Source organism: Sinohyriopsis cumingii, chromosome 18 (genome assembly GCF_028554795.1).
Source record: "Sinohyriopsis cumingii isolate HCF-2022 chromosome 18, ASM2855479v2, whole genome shotgun sequence".
Lineage (NCBI taxonomy): Eukaryota > Metazoa > Mollusca > Bivalvia > Unionida > Unionidae > Sinohyriopsis > Sinohyriopsis cumingii.
Genome location: NC_142978.1, coordinates 88,735,390 through 88,752,224, shown reverse-complemented (window position 1 = coordinate 88,752,224; position 16,835 = coordinate 88,735,390). Strand labels below are relative to the sequence as shown.

At 37.7% G+C, this 16,835-nt stretch overlaps 11 non-coding genes across 11 annotated transcripts; all 11 read right to left on the bottom strand.

The window, feature by feature from the left end:
- Positions 1-976: 976 nt before the first annotated feature.
- Trnaw-cca (transfer RNA tryptophan (anticodon CCA)) lies at positions 977-1,048 on the bottom strand. The gene has a single exon. It is a non-coding gene; the product is annotated as a tRNA-Trp (tRNA).
- A 1,596-nt stretch (positions 1,049-2,644) lies between these two features.
- Trnaw-cca (transfer RNA tryptophan (anticodon CCA)) lies at positions 2,645-2,716 on the bottom strand. The gene has a single exon. It is a non-coding gene; the product is annotated as a tRNA-Trp (tRNA).
- Positions 2,717-3,925: 1,209 nt separating this feature from the next.
- Trnaq-cug (transfer RNA glutamine (anticodon CUG)) lies at positions 3,926-3,997 on the bottom strand. The gene has a single exon. It is a non-coding gene; the product is annotated as a tRNA-Gln (tRNA).
- Positions 3,998-5,361: 1,364 nt separating this feature from the next.
- Positions 5,362-5,433, bottom strand: Trnaw-cca (transfer RNA tryptophan (anticodon CCA)). Its single transcript has one exon. It is a non-coding gene; the product is annotated as a tRNA-Trp (tRNA).
- A 1,596-nt stretch (positions 5,434-7,029) lies between these two features.
- On the bottom strand, positions 7,030-7,101 carry Trnaw-cca (transfer RNA tryptophan (anticodon CCA)). Its single transcript has one exon. It is a non-coding gene; the product is annotated as a tRNA-Trp (tRNA).
- Positions 7,102-8,310: 1,209 nt separating this feature from the next.
- Positions 8,311-8,382, bottom strand: Trnaq-cug (transfer RNA glutamine (anticodon CUG)). The gene has a single exon. It is a non-coding gene; the product is annotated as a tRNA-Gln (tRNA).
- Positions 8,383-9,746: 1,364 nt separating this feature from the next.
- Positions 9,747-9,818, bottom strand: Trnaw-cca (transfer RNA tryptophan (anticodon CCA)). Its single transcript has one exon. It is a non-coding gene; the product is annotated as a tRNA-Trp (tRNA).
- A 1,596-nt stretch (positions 9,819-11,414) lies between these two features.
- Positions 11,415-11,486, bottom strand: Trnaw-cca (transfer RNA tryptophan (anticodon CCA)). Its single transcript has one exon. It is a non-coding gene; the product is annotated as a tRNA-Trp (tRNA).
- A 1,209-nt stretch (positions 11,487-12,695) lies between these two features.
- Trnaq-cug (transfer RNA glutamine (anticodon CUG)) lies at positions 12,696-12,767 on the bottom strand. The gene has a single exon. It is a non-coding gene; the product is annotated as a tRNA-Gln (tRNA).
- A 1,364-nt stretch (positions 12,768-14,131) lies between these two features.
- Positions 14,132-14,203, bottom strand: Trnaw-cca (transfer RNA tryptophan (anticodon CCA)). Its single transcript has one exon. It is a non-coding gene; the product is annotated as a tRNA-Trp (tRNA).
- A 1,596-nt stretch (positions 14,204-15,799) lies between these two features.
- On the bottom strand, positions 15,800-15,871 carry Trnaw-cca (transfer RNA tryptophan (anticodon CCA)). Its single transcript has one exon. It is a non-coding gene; the product is annotated as a tRNA-Trp (tRNA).
- Between the last annotated feature and the right edge of the window lie 964 nt (positions 15,872-16,835).

Sequence of the window (16,835 nt, the reverse complement as noted above, 5' to 3'; positions counted from 1 at the left end):
CTTTTATCTGTACAAGATCTCTCACGTTTTACAAAAGAAAAAGAAAATGGGTGCAATTCTAGAGGAAAAATCTGTACACAACAAGAATTTTGTTTTGAAAGTAGTCTGTGCATTATTTGCGGAATGGGAAACTGAGACACCATTATTAAGGTCTTGAACACGTTCTGAACATCAAAAATATAATTCGTTATCAAATCATTAACACCAGAAAAGATCAAACGCACAGTTGGCAATTTTCAAGACTTGTTAATCACATCACAGCAAGGGAACATTGCTGAAACACATGTACCTCTTTTTGAAAGCTTAGTTCACATTTTCAAGTGAGGTTTATTGGTGACATCTATCTCAATTGTAACCTATCCTCCACTTCTAGTCATCAAAAGAACACCCGTCACTAAACTCATAATTAACACTTGGATGTTTTCTTGCTGTTTAAGAACTGTATGACTTATTAGTAAACTTTTTAGCTCTAATCTTGATACTTTAGCCCATTTAATTGAAACTCAGAACAATGCACTGAATACAAAGGTTCATTCCTATCATTAGTTACTAAATACGTACACCTAGAAGTATCCTCAGAAATCCCTGTCCAGAAAGTGTGGATAGTCCAATTTCTCTAGCAACTGGCTAATTGCTTGCGTTGAGAATATCATTCTAAGAACGGTTCCCCATAAGCTACAAATGGTCTAAGAAAGCTATAAACGGAGAAATAACTATAAATTGCGCGTAACTAGCTTTTAGAATCATTCATCTTAACAGCTGTGCATGGGCATCAAACCAGCAATGTTACCTCCACGATACAAAATATGTATAGCAACTTGATAACTAATAAGTCAAACAATTCTTAAACCATAAGAAAATATCCAAGTGTTATGAGTTTAGTGACGGGTGCTCTTTTGATGACTAGAAGTGGAGGATAGGTAACAAATGAGATAGATGACGCCATTGAAGACCAAACAAGAAATAAAAGCGATTGTGACCTCGACGTGATTCGAACACGCAACCTTCTGATCTGGAGTCAGACGCGCTACCATTGCGCCACGAAGTCATATTAGTTTTTGCAACAAACATTCTAAACATGCATTTCAATTCGAATAACTGTACAAGACTCATATAAGAGGTACTTGGCATTTACCGATTTTCCAAACAACATCATCACTCACGCATGATATAAGAAGAACTACACCGTCCCCAGAATTCACTTTCTTGATACCATCTATTACAGCTAAATGGAGACGTTGACCTCAGAATATACATATAATTCTCCATCTCTGGCCAGGCTTACGTGTTCTTTCGTCATTTTTTTCAGTCGGTCTCTCCATCTATCTGAATTGTTTATTGAAATTAACTGTTTCCTTGGCTTTTTCTCATGGTTTTTTTTTTTTTAAAATACTAACATTACTTAGGTGACATGGATCCGAAATACCGGAGTGCATCACTTTTATCTGTACATGATCTCTCACATTTTACAAAAGAAAAATAACATGGGTGCAATTCTAGAGGAAAAATCTTTACACAACAGGAATTTTGTTTTAAAAGTAGTCTGTGCAGTCTTTGCGGGATAGGAAACTTAGACACCATTCTTAACGTCTTGAACACATCTACACGTTCTGAACATCAAAAATATAATTCGTTATCAAATCACTGACACCAGAAAAGATCAAACGCACAGTTGGCAATTTTCAAGACTTGTTAATCACATGACGGCAAGGGAACATTGCTAAAACACATGTACCTCTTTTTGAAAGCTTTGGTCACATTTTCAATGTTGTTGTTGTTGTTATGGGGTTTAAGGCCATTTTTCAGCACATGATAGGCTATACATTGCGGCCAGTATTAATGGTGGAGGAGGAACCCGGGAAAACCCCGGAAAGAACCATCGACCCACGAGAAGCTACTGGCAAGCTTTCTCACATACCCACATTGGCTGAATCCGAGACTCGAACCTCCGCAGACAGAGGTGAGATGGCAGTGGTCCGTAACGAAGAGCGCTTTAGACCACTCGGCCACTCGGAGCCCCCACCATTTTCAAGTGAGGTTCAATGGCGACATCTATCTCAATTATTACCTATCCTCCACTTCTAGTCATCAAAAGAGCACCCGTCACTAATCTCATAACACTTCGATGTTTTCTAATGGTTCAAGAATTGTATGACTTATTAGCAAACTTTTCAGCTCTAATATTGATACTTTACCCCATTCAATTGAAAATAAGAACAATACACTGAATACAAAGCTTTATTCCTATCTCTAGTTACTAAATATGTACTCCTAAAGGTATCCTCAGCAATCCCTGTCCAGAAAGTGTGGATAGTCCAATTTCTCTAGGAACTGGCTAATTGCTTGCGTTGATAAATATCTTTCTAACACCGGTTCCCCATCAGCTACAATCGGATGCAACGATACAAAATATGTATAGCAACTTGATAAAGACAAATTCACTGCCTAAAGATAGGAGATCATAATATAGTGATATCCAATTCGAACTTTGAATCTGTTTCATTTTCCCTCCAATTGTAGAAACTTGTTGCCTCTGATTTCAGGGCCTGGACCGTAAGACAGTTCATATCTATATAGTGGTTTAGTCTGGCACTAAAGTGATTCATCATTGATTAAAAATCAAAAAAAGAAATAAAAGCAATTTTGACCTCGACGTGATTCGAACACGCAACCTTCTGATCTGGAGTCAGACGCGCTACCATTGCGCCACGAAGTCATATTAGTTCTTGCAACAAACATTCTAAACATGCATTACACGACTCAGATAAAAGGTACTTGGCATTTACCGCTTTTCCAAATAACATCATCACTCACACATGATATAAGAAGAACTACACCATCCTCAACATTCACTTTCTTAATACCATATATTACAGCTGAATCGAGACGTTGGCCTCAGAATATACATAGCATTCGGCATCTCTGGCCAGGCTTACGTGTTCTTTCGTCATTTCTTTCAGTCGGTCCCTCCATCAATCTGAAATGTTTATTTATATTGACTGTTTCCTTGTTTTTTCAGATAGGTTTCAAATGGAAAGAGCGTGGTGTTACTAAGTTGATCTTCAGCCTAAACAGTTGACAAAACAACATTTATTTCTGTACAAAATATCTCCTATTTTGCAAAAGAAACGAGTGCGATTCAACGGAATGAAATTTGGGCAACACAAGTGTTGTTTTAGAAATAATTTGTTCATTCCTTCAGGGGATAGAAAAGTGAGACACCGTTATTTACATATTGTACAACTCTATACCTTCTAAGGATCAAAACTAGAATTCGTTATCAAATCATTCTTGACAGAAAGGAACAAAGGCACATTTGGTTAGTTTCATGACATGTCAATTGTATCCGGCAAGAGAACATATCTGACACAAACAAATGCCCTTTTAAATAGCTATGCCACTACTCAGGAATGGTTTAAGTGTGATATCTATCACAAAGTTTACCCACCCGCCATCCTACCCACTCCCGCCAATCCCCTTCACCAATATGGAAGTATAGAAAACTTCATTAACATGCAAAAACGTGAACCAATAGCTGAAGGCATGCAGAGCGTTGAGCCACTGAATTCTACACAAAAAGCAATATTCAACGCAGCAAAAATGTGAGAGCAACAGCTTTTAGAATCCTTCATCTTAATAACTGTGCATGGGCATCAAGCCAGCAATGTTACCTCCACGATACAAAATATTCATAGCAACTTGACAAAGACAAATTCACTGCCTAAAGATAGGAGAACATATCATAGTGATATCCAATTCGAACCATCAAATGGAATGTGTTTCCTTTTGCCTCCAAATGTAGAAACGTGTTGCCTCTGATTTCTGGGCCTGGACGTTATGATAGTTCCTATCTATATAGAGATTCAGTCCGACACTAACGTGATTCATCATTGTTTGAAGACCAAAAAAGAAATAAAAGCGATTGTGACCTCGACGTGATTCGAACACGCAACCTTCCGATCCAGAGTCAGACGCGCTACCATTGCGTTACGAAGTTATATTAGTTCTTCCTACAAACATTCTAAACATGCATTTCAATTCGAGAATCTGTATACGACTCAGATAAGAGGTACTTGCCATTTACCGATTTTCCAAATAACATCATCACTCATGCATGATATAAGAAGAAATACATCGTCCTCAGAATTCACCTCCTTAATACCATCCATGACAGCTGAATCTATACGTTGACCTCAGAATATACATATAATTCTCAATCTCTGGCCAGTCTTACATGTTCTTTCGTCATTTTTTTCATTCAGTCTCTCCTCCAATCTGAATTGTTTATTGAAATTGACTGTTTCCTTGGTTTTTTCTGATGGGTTTTATTTGAAAATAGCTAGCATTACTTCGTTGACCTGGATCCGAAATACCCGACTACATCACTTTTATCTGTACAAGATCTCTCACGTTTTACAAAAGAAAAAGAAAATGGGTGCAATTCTAGAGGAAAAATCTGTACACAACAAGAATTTTGTTTTGAAAGTAGTCTGTGCATTATTTGCGGAATGGGAAACTGAGACACCATTATTAAGGTCTTGAACACGTTCTGAACATCAAAAATATAATTCGTTATCAAATCATTAACACCAGAAAAGATCAAACGCACAGTTGGCAATTTTCAAGACTTGTTAATCACATCACAGCAAGGGAACATTGCTGAAACACATGTACCTCTTTTTGAAAGCTTAGTTCACATTTTCAAGTGAGGTTTATTGGTGACATCTATCTCAATTGTAACCTATCCTCCACTTCTAGTCATCAAAAGAACACCCGTCACTAAACTCATAATTAACACTTGGATGTTTTCTTGCTGTTTAAGAACTGTATGACTTATTAGTAAACTTTTTAGCTCTAATCTTGATACTTTAGCCCATTTAATTGAAACTCAGAACAATGCACTGAATACAAAGGTTCATTCCTATCATTAGTTACTAAATACGTACACCTAGAAGTATCCTCAGAAATCCCTGTCCAGAAAGTGTGGATAGTCCAATTTCTCTAGCAACTGGCTAATTGCTTGCGTTGAGAATATCATTCTAAGAACGGTTCCCCATAAGCTACAAATGGTCTAAGAAAGCTATAAACGGAGAAATAACTATAAATTGCGCGTAACTAGCTTTTAGAATCATTCATCTTAACAGCTGTGCATGGGCATCAAACCAGCAATGTTACCTCCACGATACAAAATATGTATAGCAACTTGATAACTAATAAGTCAAACAATTCTTAAACCATAAGAAAATATCCAAGTGTTATGAGTTTAGTGACGGGTGCTCTTTTGATGACTAGAAGTGGAGGATAGGTAACAAATGAGATAGATGACGCCATTGAAGACCAAACAAGAAATAAAAGCGATTGTGACCTCGACGTGATTCGAACACGCAACCTTCTGATCTGGAGTCAGACGCGCTACCATTGCGCCACGAAGTCATATTAGTTTTTGCAACAAACATTCTAAACATGCATTTCAATTCGAATAACTGTACAAGACTCATATAAGAGGTACTTGGCATTTACCGATTTTCCAAACAACATCATCACTCACGCATGATATAAGAAGAACTACACCGTCCCCAGAATTCACTTTCTTGATACCATCTATTACAGCTAAATGGAGACGTTGACCTCAGAATATACATATAATTCTCCATCTCTGGCCAGGCTTACGTGTTCTTTCGTCATTTTTTTCAGTCGGTCTCTCCATCTATCTGAATTGTTTATTGAAATTAACTGTTTCCTTGGCTTTTTCTCATGGTTTTTTTTTTTTTAAAATACTAGCATTACTTAGGTGACATGGATCCGAAATACCCGAGTGCATCACTTTTATCTGTACATGATCTCTCACATTTTACAAAAGAAAAATAACATGGGTGCAATTCTAGAGGAAAAATCTTTACACAACAGGAATTTTGTTTTAAAAGTAGTCTGTGCAGTCTTTGCGGGATAGGAAACTTAGACACCATTCTTAACGTCTTGAACACATCTACACGTTCTGAACATCAAAAATATAATTCGTTATCAAATCACTGACACCAGAAAAGATCAAACGCACAGTTGGCAATTTTCAAGACTTGTTAATCACATGACGGCAAGGGAACATTGCTAAAACACATGTACCTCTTTTTGAAAGCTTTGGTCACATTTTCAATGTTGTTGTTGTTGTTATGGGGTTTAAGGCCATTTTTCAGCACATGATAGGCTATACATTGCGGCCAGTATTAATGGTGGAGGAGGAACCCGGGAAAACCCCGGAAAGAACCATCGACCCACGAGAAGCTACTGGCAAGCTTTCTCACATACCCACATTGGCTGAATCCGAGACTCGAACCTCCGCAGACAGAGGTGAGATGGCAGTGGTCCGTAACGAAGAGCGCTTTAGACCACTCGGCCACTCGGAGCCCCCACCATTTTCAAGTGAGGTTCAATGGCGACATCTATCTCAATTATTACCTATCCTCCACTTCTAGTCATCAAAAGAGCACCCGTCACTAATCTCATAACACTTCGATGTTTTCTAATGGTTCAAGAATTGTATGACTTATTAGCAAACTTTTCAGCTCTAATATTGATACTTTACCCCATTCAATTGAAAATAAGAACAATACACTGAATACAAAGCTTTATTCCTATCTCTAGTTACTAAATATGTACTCCTAAAGGTATCCTCAGCAATCCCTGTCCAGAAAGTGTGGATAGTCCAATTTCTCTAGGAACTGGCTAATTGCTTGCGTTGATAAATATCTTTCTAACACCGGTTCCCCATCAGCTACAATCGGATGCAACGATACAAAATATGTATAGCAACTTGATAAAGACAAATTCACTGCCTAAAGATAGGAGATCATAATATAGTGATATCCAATTCGAACTTTGAATCTGTTTCATTTTCCCTCCAATTGTAGAAACTTGTTGCCTCTGATTTCAGGGCCTGGACCGTAAGACAGTTCATATCTATATAGTGGTTTAGTCTGGCACTAAAGTGATTCATCATTGATTAAAAATCAAAAAAAGAAATAAAAGCAATTTTGACCTCGACGTGATTCGAACACGCAACCTTCTGATCTGGAGTCAGACGCGCTACCATTGCGCCACGAAGTCATATTAGTTCTTGCAACAAACATTCTAAACATGCATTACACGACTCAGATAAAAGGTACTTGGCATTTACCGCTTTTCCAAATAACATCATCACTCACACATGATATAAGAAGAACTACACCATCCTCAACATTCACTTTCTTAATACCATATATTACAGCTGAATCGAGACGTTGGCCTCAGAATATACATAGCATTCGGCATCTCTGGCCAGGCTTACGTGTTCTTTCGTCATTTCTTTCAGTCGGTCCCTCCATCAATCTGAAATGTTTATTTATATTGACTGTTTCCTTGTTTTTTCAGATAGGTTTCAAATGGAAAGAGCGTGGTGTTACTAAGTTGATCTTCAGCCTAAACAGTTGACAAAACAACATTTATTTCTGTACAAAATATCTCCTATTTTGCAAAAGAAACGAGTGCGATTCAACGGAATGAAATTTGGGCAACACAAGTGTTGTTTTAGAAATAATTTGTTCATTCCTTCAGGGGATAGAAAAGTGAGACACCGTTATTTACATATTGTACAACTCTATACCTTCTAAGGATCAAAACTAGAATTCGTTATCAAATCATTCTTGACAGAAAGGAACAAAGGCACATTTGGTTAGTTTCATGACATGTCAATTGTATCCGGCAAGAGAACATATCTGACACAAACAAATGCCCTTTTAAATAGCTATGCCACTACTCAGGAATGGTTTAAGTGTGATATCTATCACAAAGTTTACCCACCCGCCATCCTACCCACTCCCGCCAATCCCCTTCACCAATATGGAAGTATAGAAAACTTCATTAACATGCAAAAACGTGAACCAATAGCTGAAGGCATGCAGAGCGTTGAGCCACTGAATTCTACACAAAAAGCAATATTCAACGCAGCAAAAATGTGAGAGCAACAGCTTTTAGAATCCTTCATCTTAATAACTGTGCATGGGCATCAAGCCAGCAATGTTACCTCCACGATACAAAATATTCATAGCAACTTGACAAAGACAAATTCACTGCCTAAAGATAGGAGAACATATCATAGTGATATCCAATTCGAACCATCAAATGGAATGTGTTTCCTTTTGCCTCCAAATGTAGAAACGTGTTGCCTCTGATTTCTGGGCCTGGACGTTATGATAGTTCCTATCTATATAGAGATTCAGTCCGACACTAACGTGATTCATCATTGTTTGAAGACCAAAAAAGAAATAAAAGCGATTGTGACCTCGACGTGATTCGAACACGCAACCTTCCGATCCAGAGTCAGACGCGCTACCATTGCGTTACGAAGTTATATTAGTTCTTCCTACAAACATTCTAAACATGCATTTCAATTCGAGAATCTGTATACGACTCAGATAAGAGGTACTTGCCATTTACCGATTTTCCAAATAACATCATCACTCATGCATGATATAAGAAGAAATACATCGTCCTCAGAATTCACCTCCTTAATACCATCCATGACAGCTGAATCTATACGTTGACCTCAGAATATACATATAATTCTCAATCTCTGGCCAGTCTTACATGTTCTTTCGTCATTTTTTTCATTCAGTCTCTCCTCCAATCTGAATTGTTTATTGAAATTGACTGTTTCCTTGGTTTTTTCTGATGGGTTTTATTTGAAAATAGCTAGCATTACTTCGTTGACCTGGATCCGAAATACCCGACTACATCACTTTTATCTGTACAAGATCTCTCACGTTTTACAAAAGAAAAAGAAAATGGGTGCAATTCTAGAGGAAAAATCTGTACACAACAAGAATTTTGTTTTGAAAGTAGTCTGTGCATTATTTGCGGAATGGGAAACTGAGACACCATTATTAAGGTCTTGAACACGTTCTGAACATCAAAAATATAATTCGTTATCAAATCATTAACACCAGAAAAGATCAAACGCACAGTTGGCAATTTTCAAGACTTGTTAATCACATCACAGCAAGGGAACATTGCTGAAACACATGTACCTCTTTTTGAAAGCTTAGTTCACATTTTCAAGTGAGGTTTATTGGTGACATCTATCTCAATTGTAACCTATCCTCCACTTCTAGTCATCAAAAGAACACCCGTCACTAAACTCATAATTAACACTTGGATGTTTTCTTGCTGTTTAAGAACTGTATGACTTATTAGTAAACTTTTTAGCTCTAATCTTGATACTTTAGCCCATTTAATTGAAACTCAGAACAATGCACTGAATACAAAGGTTCATTCCTATCATTAGTTACTAAATACGTACACCTAGAAGTATCCTCAGAAATCCCTGTCCAGAAAGTGTGGATAGTCCAATTTCTCTAGCAACTGGCTAATTGCTTGCGTTGAGAATATCATTCTAAGAACGGTTCCCCATAAGCTACAAATGGTCTAAGAAAGCTATAAACGGAGAAATAACTATAAATTGCGCGTAACTAGCTTTTAGAATCATTCATCTTAACAGCTGTGCATGGGCATCAAACCAGCAATGTTACCTCCACGATACAAAATATGTATAGCAACTTGATAACTAATAAGTCAAACAATTCTTAAACCATAAGAAAATATCCAAGTGTTATGAGTTTAGTGACGGGTGCTCTTTTGATGACTAGAAGTGGAGGATAGGTAACAAATGAGATAGATGACGCCATTGAAGACCAAACAAGAAATAAAAGCGATTGTGACCTCGACGTGATTCGAACACGCAACCTTCTGATCTGGAGTCAGACGCGCTACCATTGCGCCACGAAGTCATATTAGTTTTTGCAACAAACATTCTAAACATGCATTTCAATTCGAATAACTGTACAAGACTCATATAAGAGGTACTTGGCATTTACCGATTTTCCAAACAACATCATCACTCACGCATGATATAAGAAGAACTACACCGTCCCCAGAATTCACTTTCTTGATACCATCTATTACAGCTAAATGGAGACGTTGACCTCAGAATATACATATAATTCTCCATCTCTGGCCAGGCTTACGTGTTCTTTCGTCATTTTTTTCAGTCGGTCTCTCCATCTATCTGAATTGTTTATTGAAATTAACTGTTTCCTTGGCTTTTTCTCATGGTTTTTTTTTTTTTAAAATACTAACATTACTTAGGTGACATGGATCCGAAATACCGGAGTGCATCACTTTTATCTGTACATGATCTCTCACATTTTACAAAAGAAAAATAACATGGGTGCAATTCTAGAGGAAAAATCTTTACACAACAGGAATTTTGTTTTAAAAGTAGTCTGTGCAGTCTTTGCGGGATAGGAAACTTAGACACCATTCTTAACGTCTTGAACACATCTACACGTTCTGAACATCAAAAATATAATTCGTTATCAAATCACTGACACCAGAAAAGATCAAACGCACAGTTGGCAATTTTCAAGACTTGTTAATCACATGACGGCAAGGGAACATTGCTAAAACACATGTACCTCTTTTTGAAAGCTTTGGTCACATTTTCAATGTTGTTGTTGTTGTTATGGGGTTTAAGGCCATTTTTCAGCACATGATAGGCTATACATTGCGGCCAGTATTAATGGTGGAGGAGGAACCCGGGAAAACCCCGGAAAGAACCATCGACCCACGAGAAGCTACTGGCAAGCTTTCTCACATACCCACATTGGCTGAATCCGAGACTCGAACCTCCGCAGACAGAGGTGAGATGGCAGTGGTCCGTAACGAAGAGCGCTTTAGACCACTCGGCCACTCGGAGCCCCCACCATTTTCAAGTGAGGTTCAATGGCGACATCTATCTCAATTATTACCTATCCTCCACTTCTAGTCATCAAAAGAGCACCCGTCACTAATCTCATAACACTTCGATGTTTTCTAATGGTTCAAGAATTGTATGACTTATTAGCAAACTTTTCAGCTCTAATATTGATACTTTACCCCATTCAATTGAAAATAAGAACAATACACTGAATACAAAGCTTTATTCCTATCTCTAGTTACTAAATATGTACTCCTAAAGGTATCCTCAGCAATCCCTGTCCAGAAAGTGTGGATAGTCCAATTTCTCTAGGAACTGGCTAATTGCTTGCGTTGATAAATATCTTTCTAACACCGGTTCCCCATCAGCTACAATCGGATGCAACGATACAAAATATGTATAGCAACTTGATAAAGACAAATTCACTGCCTAAAGATAGGAGATCATAATATAGTGATATCCAATTCGAACTTTGAATCTGTTTCATTTTCCCTCCAATTGTAGAAACTTGTTGCCTCTGATTTCAGGGCCTGGACCGTAAGACAGTTCATATCTATATAGTGGTTTAGTCTGGCACTAAAGTGATTCATCATTGATTAAAAATCAAAAAAAGAAATAAAAGCAATTTTGACCTCGACGTGATTCGAACACGCAACCTTCTGATCTGGAGTCAGACGCGCTACCATTGCGCCACGAAGTCATATTAGTTCTTGCAACAAACATTCTAAACATGCATTACACGACTCAGATAAAAGGTACTTGGCATTTACCGCTTTTCCAAATAACATCATCACTCACACATGATATAAGAAGAACTACACCATCCTCAACATTCACTTTCTTAATACCATATATTACAGCTGAATCGAGACGTTGGCCTCAGAATATACATAGCATTCGGCATCTCTGGCCAGGCTTACGTGTTCTTTCGTCATTTCTTTCAGTCGGTCCCTCCATCAATCTGAAATGTTTATTTATATTGACTGTTTCCTTGTTTTTTCAGATAGGTTTCAAATGGAAAGAGCGTGGTGTTACTAAGTTGATCTTCAGCCTAAACAGTTGACAAAACAACATTTATTTCTGTACAAAATATCTCCTATTTTGCAAAAGAAACGAGTGCGATTCAACGGAATGAAATTTGGGCAACACAAGTGTTGTTTTAGAAATAATTTGTTCATTCCTTCAGGGGATAGAAAAGTGAGACACCGTTATTTACATATTGTACAACTCTATACCTTCTAAGGATCAAAACTAGAATTCGTTATCAAATCATTCTTGACAGAAAGGAACAAAGGCACATTTGGTTAGTTTCATGACATGTCAATTGTATCCGGCAAGAGAACATATCTGACACAAACAAATGCCCTTTTAAATAGCTATGCCACTACTCAGGAATGGTTTAAGTGTGATATCTATCACAAAGTTTACCCACCCGCCATCCTACCCACTCCCGCCAATCCCCTTCACCAATATGGAAGTATAGAAAACTTCATTAACATGCAAAAACGTGAACCAATAGCTGAAGGCATGCAGAGCGTTGAGCCACTGAATTCTACACAAAAAGCAATATTCAACGCAGCAAAAATGTGAGAGCAACAGCTTTTAGAATCCTTCATCTTAATAACTGTGCATGGGCATCAAGCCAGCAATGTTACCTCCACGATACAAAATATTCATAGCAACTTGACAAAGACAAATTCACTGCCTAAAGATAGGAGAACATATCATAGTGATATCCAATTCGAACCATCAAATGGAATGTGTTTCCTTTTGCCTCCAAATGTAGAAACGTGTTGCCTCTGATTTCTGGGCCTGGACGTTATGATAGTTCCTATCTATATAGAGATTCAGTCCGACACTAACGTGATTCATCATTGTTTGAAGACCAAAAAAGAAATAAAAGCGATTGTGACCTCGACGTGATTCGAACACGCAACCTTCCGATCCAGAGTCAGACGCGCTACCATTGCGTTACGAAGTTATATTAGTTCTTCCTACAAACATTCTAAACATGCATTTCAATTCGAGAATCTGTATACGACTCAGATAAGAGGTACTTGCCATTTACCGATTTTCCAAATAACATCATCACTCATGCATGATATAAGAAGAAATACATCGTCCTCAGAATTCACCTCCTTAATACCATCCATGACAGCTGAATCTATACGTTGACCTCAGAATATACATATAATTCTCAATCTCTGGCCAGTCTTACATGTTCTTTCGTCATTTTTTTCATTCAGTCTCTCCTCCAATCTGAATTGTTTATTGAAATTGACTGTTTCCTTGGTTTTTTCTGATGGGTTTTATTTGAAAATAGCTAGCATTACTTCGTTGACCTGGATCCGAAATACCCGACTACATCACTTTTATCTGTACAAGATCTCTCACGTTTTACAAAAGAAAAAGAAAATGGGTGCAATTCTAGAGGAAAAATCTGTACACAACAAGAATTTTGTTTTGAAAGTAGTCTGTGCATTATTTGCGGAATGGGAAACTGAGACACCATTATTAAGGTCTTGAACACGTTCTGAACATCAAAAATATAATTCGTTATCAAATCATTAACACCAGAAAAGATCAAACGCACAGTTGGCAATTTTCAAGACTTGTTAATCACATCACAGCAAGGGAACATTGCTGAAACACATGTACCTCTTTTTGAAAGCTTAGTTCACATTTTCAAGTGAGGTTTATTGGTGACATCTATCTCAATTGTAACCTATCCTCCACTTCTAGTCATCAAAAGAACACCCGTCACTAAACTCATAATTAACACTTGGATGTTTTCTTGCTGTTTAAGAACTGTATGACTTATTAGTAAACTTTTTAGCTCTAATCTTGATACTTTAGCCCATTTAATTGAAACTCAGAACAATGCACTGAATACAAAGGTTCATTCCTATCATTAGTTACTAAATACGTACACCTAGAAGTATCCTCAGAAATCCCTGTCCAGAAAGTGTGGATAGTCCAATTTCTCTAGCAACTGGCTAATTGCTTGCGTTGAGAATATCATTCTAAGAACGGTTCCCCATAAGCTACAAATGGTCTAAGAAAGCTATAAACGGAGAAATAACTATAAATTGCGCGTAACTAGCTTTTAGAATCATTCATCTTAACAGCTGTGCATGGGCATCAAACCAGCAATGTTACCTCCACGATACAAAATATGTATAGCAACTTGATAACTAATAAGTCAAACAATTCTTAAACCATAAGAAAATATCCAAGTGTTATGAGTTTAGTGACGGGTGCTCTTTTGATGACTAGAAGTGGAGGATAGGTAACAAATGAGATAGATGACGCCATTGAAGACCAAACAAGAAATAAAAGCGATTGTGACCTCGACGTGATTCGAACACGCAACCTTCTGATCTGGAGTCAGACGCGCTACCATTGCGCCACGAAGTCATATTAGTTTTTGCAACAAACATTCTAAACATGCATTTCAATTCGAATAACTGTACAAGACTCATATAAGAGGTACTTGGCATTTACCGATTTTCCAAACAACATCATCACTCACGCATGATATAAGAAGAACTACACCGTCCCCAGAATTCACTTTCTTGATACCATCTATTACAGCTAAATGGAGACGTTGACCTCAGAATATACATATAATTCTCCATCTCTGGCCAGGCTTACGTGTTCTTTCGTCATTTTTTTCAGTCGGTCTCTCCATCTATCTGAATTGTTTATTGAAATTAACTGTTTCCTTGGCTTTTTCTCATGGTTTTTTTTTTTTTAAAATACTAACATTACTTAGGTGACATGGATCCGAAATACCGGAGTGCATCACTTTTATCTGTACATGATCTCTCACATTTTACAAAAGAAAAATAACATGGGTGCAATTCTAGAGGAAAAATCTTTACACAACAGGAATTTTGTTTTAAAAGTAGTCTGTGCAGTCTTTGCGGGATAGGAAACTTAGACACCATTCTTAACGTCTTGAACACATCTACACGTTCTGAACATCAAAAATATAATTCGTTATCAAATCACTGACACCAGAAAAGATCAAACGCACAGTTGGCAATTTTCAAGACTTGTTAATCACATGACGGCAAGGGAACATTGCTAAAACACATGTACCTCTTTTTGAAAGCTTTGGTCACATTTTCAATGTTGTTGTTGTTGTTATGGGGTTTAAGGCCATTTTTCAGCACATGATAGGCTATACATTGCGGCCAGTATTAATGGTGGAGGAGGAACCCGGGAAAACCCCGGAAAGAACCATCGACCCACGAGAAGCTACTGGCAAGCTTTCTCACATACCCACATTGGCTGAATCCGAGACTCGAACCTCCGCAGACAGAGGTGAGATGGCAGTGGTCCGTAACGAAGAGCGCTTTAGACCACTCGGCCACTCGGAGCCCCCACCATTTTCAAGTGAGGTTCAATGGCGACATCTATCTCAATTATTACCTATCCTCCACTTCTAGTCATCAAAAGAGCACCCGTCACTAATCTCATAACACTTCGATGTTTTCTAATGGTTCAAGAATTGTATGACTTATTAGCAAACTTTTCAGCTCTAATATTGATACTTTACCCCATTCAATTGAAAATAAGAACAATACACTGAATACAAAGCTTTATTCCTATCTCTAGTTACTAAATATGTACTCCTAAAGGTATCCTCAGCAATCCCTGTCCAGAAAGTGTGGATAGTCCAATTTCTCTAGGAACTGGCTAATTGCTTGCGTTGATAAATATCTTTCTAACACCGGTTCCCCATCAGCTACAATCGGATGCAACGATACAAAATATGTATAGCAACTTGATAAAGACAAATTCACTGCCTAAAGATAGGAGATCATAATATAGTGATATCCAATTCGAACTTTGAATCTGTTTCATTTTCCCTCCAATTGTAGAAACTTGTTGCCTCTGATTTCAGGGCCTGGACCGTAAGACAGTTCATATCTATATAGTGGTTTAGTCTGGCACTAAAGTGATTCATCATTGATTAAAAATCAAAAAAAGAAATAAAAGCAATTTTGACCTCGACGTGATTCGAACACGCAACCTTCTGATCTGGAGTCAGACGCGCTACCATTGCGCCACGAAGTCATATTAGTTCTTGCAACAAACATTCTAAACATGCATTACACGACTCAGATAAAAGGTACTTGGCATTTACCGCTTTTCCAAATAACATCATCACTCACACATGATATAAGAAGAACTACACCATCCTCAACATTCACTTTCTTAATACCATATATTACAGCTGAATCGAGACGTTGGCCTCAGAATATACATAGCATTCGGCATCTCTGGCCAGGCTTACGTGTTCTTTCGTCATTTCTTTCAGTCGGTCCCTCCATCAATCTGAAATGTTTATTTATATTGACTGTTTCCTTGTTTTTTCAGATAGGTTTCAAATGGAAAGAGCGTGGTGTTACTAAGTTGATCTTCAGCCTAAACAGTTGACAAAACAACATTTATTTCTGTACAAAATATCTCCTATTTTGCAAAAGAAACGAGTGCGATTCAACGGAATGAAATTTGGGCAACACAAGTGTTGTTTTAGAAATAATTTGTTCATTCCTTCAGGGGATAGAAAAGTGAGACACCGTTATTTACATATTGTACAACTCTATACCTTCTAAGGATCAAAACTAGAATTCGTTATCAAATCATTCTTGACAGAAAGGAACAAAGGCACATTTGGTTAGTTTCATGACATGTCAATTGTATCCGGCAAGAGAACATATCTGACACAAACAAATGCCCTTTTAAATAGCTATGCCACTACTCAGGAATGGTTTAAGTGTGATATCTATCACAAAGTTTACCCACCCGCCATCCTACCCACTCCCGCCAATCCCCTTCACCAATATGGAAGTATAGAAAACTTCATTAACATGCAAAAACGTGAACCAATAGCTGAAGGCATGCAGAGCGTTGAGCCACTGAATTCTACACAAAAAGCAATATTCAACGCAGCAAAAATGTGAGAGCAACAGCTTTTAGAATCCTTCATCTTAATAACTGTGCATGGGCATCAAGCCAGCAATGTTACCTCCACGAT